The 7,771-nt window shown below is 48.1% G+C and overlaps 1 protein-coding gene across 1 annotated transcript in view; it reads left to right on the top strand.

Moving 5' to 3' along the window:
* The first annotated feature begins 279 nt into the window (after positions 1 to 279).
* LOC141214183 (microtubule-associated serine/threonine-protein kinase 3-like) overlaps positions 280 to 7,771 on the top strand; it is a 42,594-nt gene continuing 35,102 nt past the window's right edge. The window contains exon 1 of the mRNA XM_073665402.1: positions 280 to 1,066. The gene's annotated coding sequence lies outside the window, so the exon portion shown is untranslated. The remainder of the gene's footprint in view (positions 1,067 to 7,771) is intronic.

Raw genomic sequence — 7,771 nt, 5'->3', positions numbered from 1 at the left:
GATTCATAGTTTGTGTGCACTGTACTGTGTATAAGGACGTCCTCTGTACAGTAACTTCAGTCTAGTTGTCTCAGTACAGAGGTAACTAGATCAGAGTTGCTGTAGTGAGATTCATAGTTTGTGTGCACTGTACTGTGTATAAGGACGTCCTCTGTACAGTAACTTCAATCTAGATATCTCAGTACAGAGGTGACTAGATCAGAGTTGCAGCTGTAAGGTTCATGATCTCTGTGCACTGTACTGTGTATAAGGACGTCCTCTGACAGTAACTTTGTTAAATGGTTAATTATGGAAATTCATTTGGAATGTTAATTAATAATCGATAATCATTTTTCTTAAATTTGAGTTCTATACAAGGATTGCATCAGCCATCGTGTCTAGTTGACATGCGCTATTTGTGTGTGTATTTTTGGTTCACTACCATATGTAGAACAGGTGTCCATACGACTGGCTATAAAAGCCCATGGTACAGAAAGGGGGGCTCTCTTGCTCTTCCCACCCCACAAGACACAGAAGAAGAATCTTCATGCTGAGAAGCAGATGACATGTAGGCCTGGACACGTGCTGGACAAAGACATGATTTACCAGCCAGGATCCAAGGAAAGATGGGTGAATCTCAACAATTAAGCTAATTATGGACAAATGGACAATTACTTTATAACTAATTATTATATGTACCTGCTGCAATCTGATTCTTTTTAATGGACAATCCAAGAATAAATAGATACATTTTTTTATAAGAATATCGTGATATTGATACTTTGAGAAGTCCTCAGTAGAAAAAATAATACAGAGAAGAGTATTATTTTACAATGGTGAGCCAGCCAGCCCTGTTTTTTCGTTTTTTTAAATTAAGTAAGTGAATTTCTTCCCGTGAACAAGGGGGGAAGTCCTGACGAGCTGAACAGCTGTTGTTCACGTGTCAGTAAATTCACTAATTTGTCACGAGAAGCAGAAAGGAGCCTACAGACTGAGGACTAACGGGAAGCAGAGGTACTAACAAGGAACAGAATCAGACGAACTGAAGACAGGACGTGCTGATAAAGAGAAGCTAAGGAATCTTAAGGTAAGCAAAATATGGATATAATTTCTTCTTTTGCTAAACAAAGTAATATTAATTTTCAAATTAATGTAGGAAATGACTTAGAAGTTTTGTGGCTCAGTTTATACAAAGAATGTGAATTGCAGAATTTACAGTTAACTTCTAAATTGGTAAATAGAGACAAACAGAAATTGAGAAATATTCTACATTTGGTAGATTTTTTTCATAGTCTTGTGTCAGAGATTTTTAAGCAGAAAAATAGTGCAGAAGTGTCAGATGGTGACAATGATTCTGACTGTAATGTGGAAAATGAACAAGAAGTGAGACACGTGTCTGTAACTGAAGGAGACCTTGGGTCTGACCAAGAGACGGACATACAGAAACCTGACATGGGAGGAGACATGACTGACATACGAGAAACTGACATATTAGGTGATGTGGGAGGAGACGTGAGTGACGTAGGAGGAACGGACGTACAAGAGCCACTAAAAATATCAGAGAATTCAGGAATTACCCAGGCTCAACTGCAAATTAAAATGAGGAAAAATTTGCTGAAATTATACAAAATCATGCCAAAATATGATGTCAAAATCCATGCCTGTAGAAATTCAGAGACATTTGAGAGCTTTTCTGATAAGTTTGATCTAACCAATGAGGAGAGGAATCAATTATTTAAAATATGGATTCCTGTGACATTGTCCAGATGTTACTCTCCTAATGGATGGGAAAAATGATTCGGACAGGTTAAGATATTTGATTTATTGTGTCACAAAGGATTTTCCCAACATAGAAGATCTGCAGAAACTAAGGATTGGTAGGAAGGAATGTACATATACATTCATGTCCATATTTGAACGGTTGTACAAAGCTCTCATCAAAAATGGAAAAGTACAACAAATGGTAACAACTTTTGTACAAAAATTCAAATTCCTAGATCCAGTATCTAGAGTTATAGCGTCACAAAAAGAATCCCTATTCAAATGTGCGCAGTTGCTGGATTCTGTTAGAAAACATGAGAATCGTGCAAAGAAAAGAAATCAAGTTAAATTTATAAAACCAGGAAAGGTAAAATCTTACCAAAAGCCAATATCAACCTCTTCTAGACTGAGTCATCCCCATAGTGAACTCTATCAAATACGCAGGAGATTTCATATCTGTTATAAGCCATATCAGCCAGGGCAAAGGTCCATCTCTTCACAGAAAGAGTTAAAAATCCAAAGCTGTGATTTCTCCCTGGAAAGGAAAATGGCCGAAATAGATGGACAGAGACAGGTGAGACGACCAGGTGAGAGTGACGTCAGGGAATGTGGACAGAAGGACAGGCAGTTCTCTGAGGTTTTGAAGGATAGAAAAATGTCTTTCCTAAATAGGACGTTCCTGGAGATATTTGAGAGAGACAGAAGATTTGGTTTAGGGAGTGGCTAAGGAAAAACTGTAATTATAATGTAGCATAGAAGTGTTACAATGTCTCAATATTTATTTATAATCTTATACAGTAAAATTGTAGTTACATAGTTTCCAATAGTTCATATATATATATGACGCGCCCCTGGGCCTGCTGTGTCGCGCAGCGTCTCGCGCACGGGGGCTTACCCGGAACCGGATCAGATGAGGGTTGTAGTCTCCGAGTGGCGGGGACCCGATCCGTGCCCAGGGAGTCAACTCAGTGTGTGGTAGTCTTGATAGATGTTATTTGAGTGTCGACTACGCCACCCGTTGATTTGCAGCTATGGAGCTGCCGCTGCAGGGCAGACCGCTGAGGCCGGTGTAGAATTGTGCAGCGTGATAGTATAACTCAGAGACGGTGCGGTGTAATTCAGGGTCTTTACTGGTAACAACGATAGACCCTCCCGGAGTACTTGCTAGCGAACGGGGCCTGGTCAGTCCTTGAGCAGATGGGATCTCCCCTGGCCAGGCGGAGTTGTAGGCCTCCCAAACTGACTGTACTCTTCTGGCTACCTTGCTAGAAGCGGATATAAGTAGCCCACGTCCCTGAGTGTACCGTGTGGTGCTCACCCGTATGGCCGGTGACTCGGGGCCTTCTAATGGCTTCCGCTCCACGATGGCGGCGCTAGTCCCACGCGTGTGACCGTGCCTTCGGGTTTCTGGGCCTGAGGACCTGAAATCCCCTGCCGGTCGGCTTCTGCTGCTGGGTAAGAGTTAGTCCCCACAGCCTCAGACGCCGGGTCCGGTAAGAAAGCTTCTCAGTCAGGGCGAGCTCTGCAGCTGCCAGCCCTTGACTTGTAGTAGTATTGCTCCCACTGAGCTTCTGCTGTTTCTTCCTGTGACTGTTTCTTGTCTCTACTCTCCTTGACTGACTAACCCTGCTTCAGCCCCGGGTTTATATAGGGGAAGGTCTTCCACTCCCAAGACTGGGCAGGAGGTGTGGCATGCACAGGATCCCTGACCAAAGGACCTCCCACCTGCTCTCAGACATAACATTACATTACTGTGGGAAACCAGACCCCTGGGGTGCCACATTCCCCCCTAGTGAAATTTAGTACTCAGGGACTAAACATATTTTAGAAAAACATAACAAGATATAACAACAATAATAGTACAATAAGAAGAAACACATAAAGGTGGTCACGGCATGTCCGTAACCGGGTGTAGTATTTGAAGAAAAGCAAGGTGTCCATTTCACCAAAACAGGGAGACGTAACCAGGTAGGGGTTTGTCCTGCCCCGAGTCCTTAACAGTCTTTAGTCCGTCCTGGGTTACGCTCCAACTATGTACAAAGGATTCCCGGTAAATCCACCAAGGACTCCTACAAATAACTAGAAACACAAAATTATACACAAGCAACAATACACAGGTAAACATAAATAAAACAATTTATACACTTCAAATCCTCCAACGTGCGGGTAACTGGCCTCTAGTGGCCCTAGTGGACCTACGGAGCTGACTGTCTAGCCCTGAACTACAGGGTGTAGGAGCTGTCAAGGGTAAACTGGGCAGCTGTCTACCGGCTCTTTGGCTCACTAGGGATATGGCAGGCTCACTGCAAGCAGAGGGTTGATCCTCCTGGTCTGCGGGTGTGGGGTCTTCTGCCTCCTGGACCGGCTGTTCTTCCAGCTCTACCTGTTGCTCCGTAGGTGCTTGGGATGCTGGTTGGAGGAAGGTGAGTACGGGTACCACAACTGCACCATTGACTTGAGTCCAAGACCGAGGGAAGTCCCCGAGCACAGTACTAACCATATCTTCCCTTTCCTCTACGGGTCGATGGTCTTCTTGTTCCTCTTCAGGGTTCCTCAGTTGTTCGGGACACTTCTTCAGGTGGTCCCGGGATACAAGGGCTGTAGTTTCCCCTCCGTCTTTACTGATGGTACAAACCTTCGACTTCTCGTGGCTTGAGGGCAGTACGGTGTACGGGTCCTTCTCCCACTGGTCGTCCAACTTGTGGAGCCGTCTCTTCCTCTTCAAGACCTGCTCTCCGGGTACCAGGGGAACAGCGGGAGCATACTGGTTGTAAGTTTTCTCTTGTCTTTCCCTAGCCTGACAGAGACTTCGCTCCACGCTCTCCTGTACTCTCCGGTACTGCTGCTGCCTCTCTGTGTCCCAGTCTGCTTCTGGTGAAGTGTCCTCGGGTGTCAGGACTCCCATTTCCAGGTCAACAGGTAACTTACCAGGTCTTGCCCTCATTAGGTAAGCCGGGGTACAGTTGGTGGAACCTACCGGGATGTGGTTGTATAGGTCCACCAGATCGGGCAGCTTCTCAGGCCACAGACTGCGTTCTTCCAGGGGCAACGTTTTCAGAAGATCCATTACCACCTGGTTCATTTTCTCACAAAGTCCATTAGTTTGCGGATGATAGGGTGTCGTCCTTATCTTCCGGCAGCCATACAGAGTGCAGAATTCTTGGAAGACCTCCGCTTCAAAGGCAGGTCCCTGGTCTGTCAACACTTGGTCCGGGTACCCGTGTGGACGGCAGAAATGCTGCTGGAAGGCTCTCGCTGCTGTTCGAGCTGTTAAGTCCTTGACGGGGACGACAACCAAGAACCGGGAGTAGTGATCCACGATGGTTAGTGCGTAGACGTAGCCACTTCTGCTTGGGGTCAGTTTTACATGATCCAAGGCTACCAGTTCCAACGGCTGCCGGGTGACGATGGACTGCAGGGGAGTCTTCTGGCTGGCACGATCCTTCCTTCTTAGGTTGCACGGGCCACAGTCTCTGCACCACTTCTCAATGGTTCCCCTCATGCCTACCCAGTGGAATCGCTCGCGCAGCAGGAACTCCAGCTTCTTCCACCCGAAGTGTCCAGCTCCGTCGTGGTATGCCTCCATCACCATGGCTGCATCTCTTCGTGGCACCACTACTTGCCAGAGTAGTTCATGCGTCCGGGAGTTAACCATTCTGCGGCACAACTTCCCCTTGTAAAGGAACAGTCGACTCCTCTCTGCCCATAGTTGTTTGGCTTCCTCCGGAGCGTCTGGTTCAAGGCAAGCCTCCGGGCGAGTCAGCATCTCCTTCACCAGTCGGACGGCAGGGTCGCTGTCTTGCGTTTCCGCCCAGTTGTAGTGAGGTAAGGGGTTCAACGTAGCAGCCTGCTTACTCCTTACCCGGTGGGAGTACTGGATAGTCCCATGATGGTGGAACGCAGGGAGTTCAACTTCTTCCAGTCCCTCCGGATCTTCTCCTTCGTCCGGCAGGTTGGGCATCCTGGACAGGGCGTCCGCGTTGGTATTGGAGCGTCCGGCCCGGTATTTGATTGTGAACTCGTAGTTGGACAGACGGGCCATCCACCTCTGCTCCAGGGCACCGAGTCTTGCCGTGTCCAGGTGTGTCAACGGGTTGTTATCCGTGTACACGGTGAACCGGGAAGAAGCGAGGTAATGCTTAAAGCGCTCGGTGACTGCCCATACTACGGCCAGGAACTCTAGCTTAAATGAGCTGTAATTCTCGGGATTCCTTTCGGTGGGTCGCAGCTTTCGGCTGGCGTAGGCGATTACTCGTTCCTTCCCCTGCTGGATCTGGGACAGTACGGCTCCTAGCCCGATGTTACTGGCGTCGGTGTAGAGGATAAAGGGCTGGCTATAATCCGGGTACGCTAGGATTTCGTCCCCCGTGAGGGCCATCTTCAGCTGGCGGAAGGACTCTTCTTCCAGCTCCTCCCATTTGAAGGGCGGCTTCTGGTTCTTGGCCTTCCGGGACTGGCCTATCAGGAGGTCCTGCATAGGTGCTGCCTTTTTGGTGAAACCGGGAATAAACCTTCGGTAGTAGCCTACCAACCCGAGGAACTGCCGCACTTCTTTTACGCTGGAGGGGCTTGGCCATTCCTTAATTGCGGTGATCTTATCAGGGTCGGGAGCCACTCCGTCAGCGCTCACCACGTGTCCCAGGTACTGCACCTTTGGTTTCAGGAGGTGACACTTGGAGGGTTTCACCTTTAGGCCGTAACTCGCCAGAGCTTCGAACACTTCCGCCAGGTGTTTCAGGTGGTCCTCATACGTCTTGGAATATACGATGACATCGTCCAGGTACAACAGGACCGTCTCGAAGTTTCTGTGGCCCAGACAACACTCCATTAGTCGTTGGAAGGTTCCTGGTGCGTTGCAGAGTCCGAACGGCATGCAGGTGAACTCGCTAAGTCCCATCGGGGTGGTGAATGCGGTCTTCTCCCGGTCCGCCTCTGCTACAGGAACCTGCCAGTACCCGCTAGTGAGATCCAAGGTAGAGAAGAAGTTAGCAGATCTTAAAGCAGCCAATGACTCCTCTATCCTTGGTAAGGGGTACGCATCCTTGTGTGTGATACGGTTGATTTTCCGGTAATCTACACACATCCTCATGGTGTTGTCTTTTTTTCTGACTAAGACTAGTGGAGCTGCCCAGGGGCTACAGCTATCCCTGATCACCCCAGCCTCCTTCATGTCTCTAAGCATCCCCTTGGCGTGTTGGTAGTGTGCAGGGGGTACGGGTCGATACCTCTCTTTTATGGGAGGATGGTCTCCCGTGGGGATGTGGTGTTCTACCCCCTTGACTCGCCCAAAGTCTAACGGGTGTTTACTAAACACTCTCTCGTACTCTTGAACCACCCGATAGACTCCCTGTTTCTGATGTGAGGGAGTGGAGTCAGTACCCAAATGTAGTTGCTGACACCAGTCCTCCTTTGTTTTCTTAGAGCCGTTACCTTCCTCCGGGTGAGATGGAGGCAAGGGTTCCACAGATTGTATAGCATTTTGGTTAATGGTATATAATTTGGCTAGCGTGGCATACCGGGGCAGGTACACTTCCCTCTTCCCGATATTGATTATGCGAACGGGCACCCTCCCATGGCGTACATTAACCACCCCCCGTGCTGTCAAGATGGTGGGCCTACTGTCTGAGTAAACTGGTTCTACCATTGCCTGGTAATCTCTACCTCTCAGACCAATAGCTGCCCGGCACCAAATCATCATTTCACTTTTTGGGGGCATGACAATAGGAAAAGGGTCACACATTCTTACGCTACCAATCTCACCGCCGGAGAGTTCCACCTGTTGCCGTCGCATCAGTGCCCGGATCTCTTTCTGGAGCACCTGCTGCTCGCCGGAGCTGGCGTTCTTGGCAACCTGCTGTAAAAGGAAAATCACCTCTGCAAGACAATTTTCAATTACATTAGTTCCTAGAGTTATTTTTGGGTGACTCTCATGTTTGTCAATATCTACAATGATCAGTCCCTGTGCTGCCAGTTCGACTCTACCGATTTTGATGGTCACCTCTTTAAATCCGATCTGTGGCACGGGCTGGCC

This window comes from Phyllobates terribilis, unplaced genomic scaffold (genome assembly GCF_046119375.1).
Source record: "Phyllobates terribilis strain yellow unplaced genomic scaffold, ASM4611937v1 Scaffold_217__1_contigs__length_3308461, whole genome shotgun sequence".
NCBI classification, from domain to species: Eukaryota; Metazoa; Chordata; class Amphibia; order Anura; family Dendrobatidae; genus Phyllobates; species Phyllobates terribilis.
Note: the sequence above shows the minus strand (reverse complement) of the source record. Positions and strands in the feature narration are given on the sequence as shown.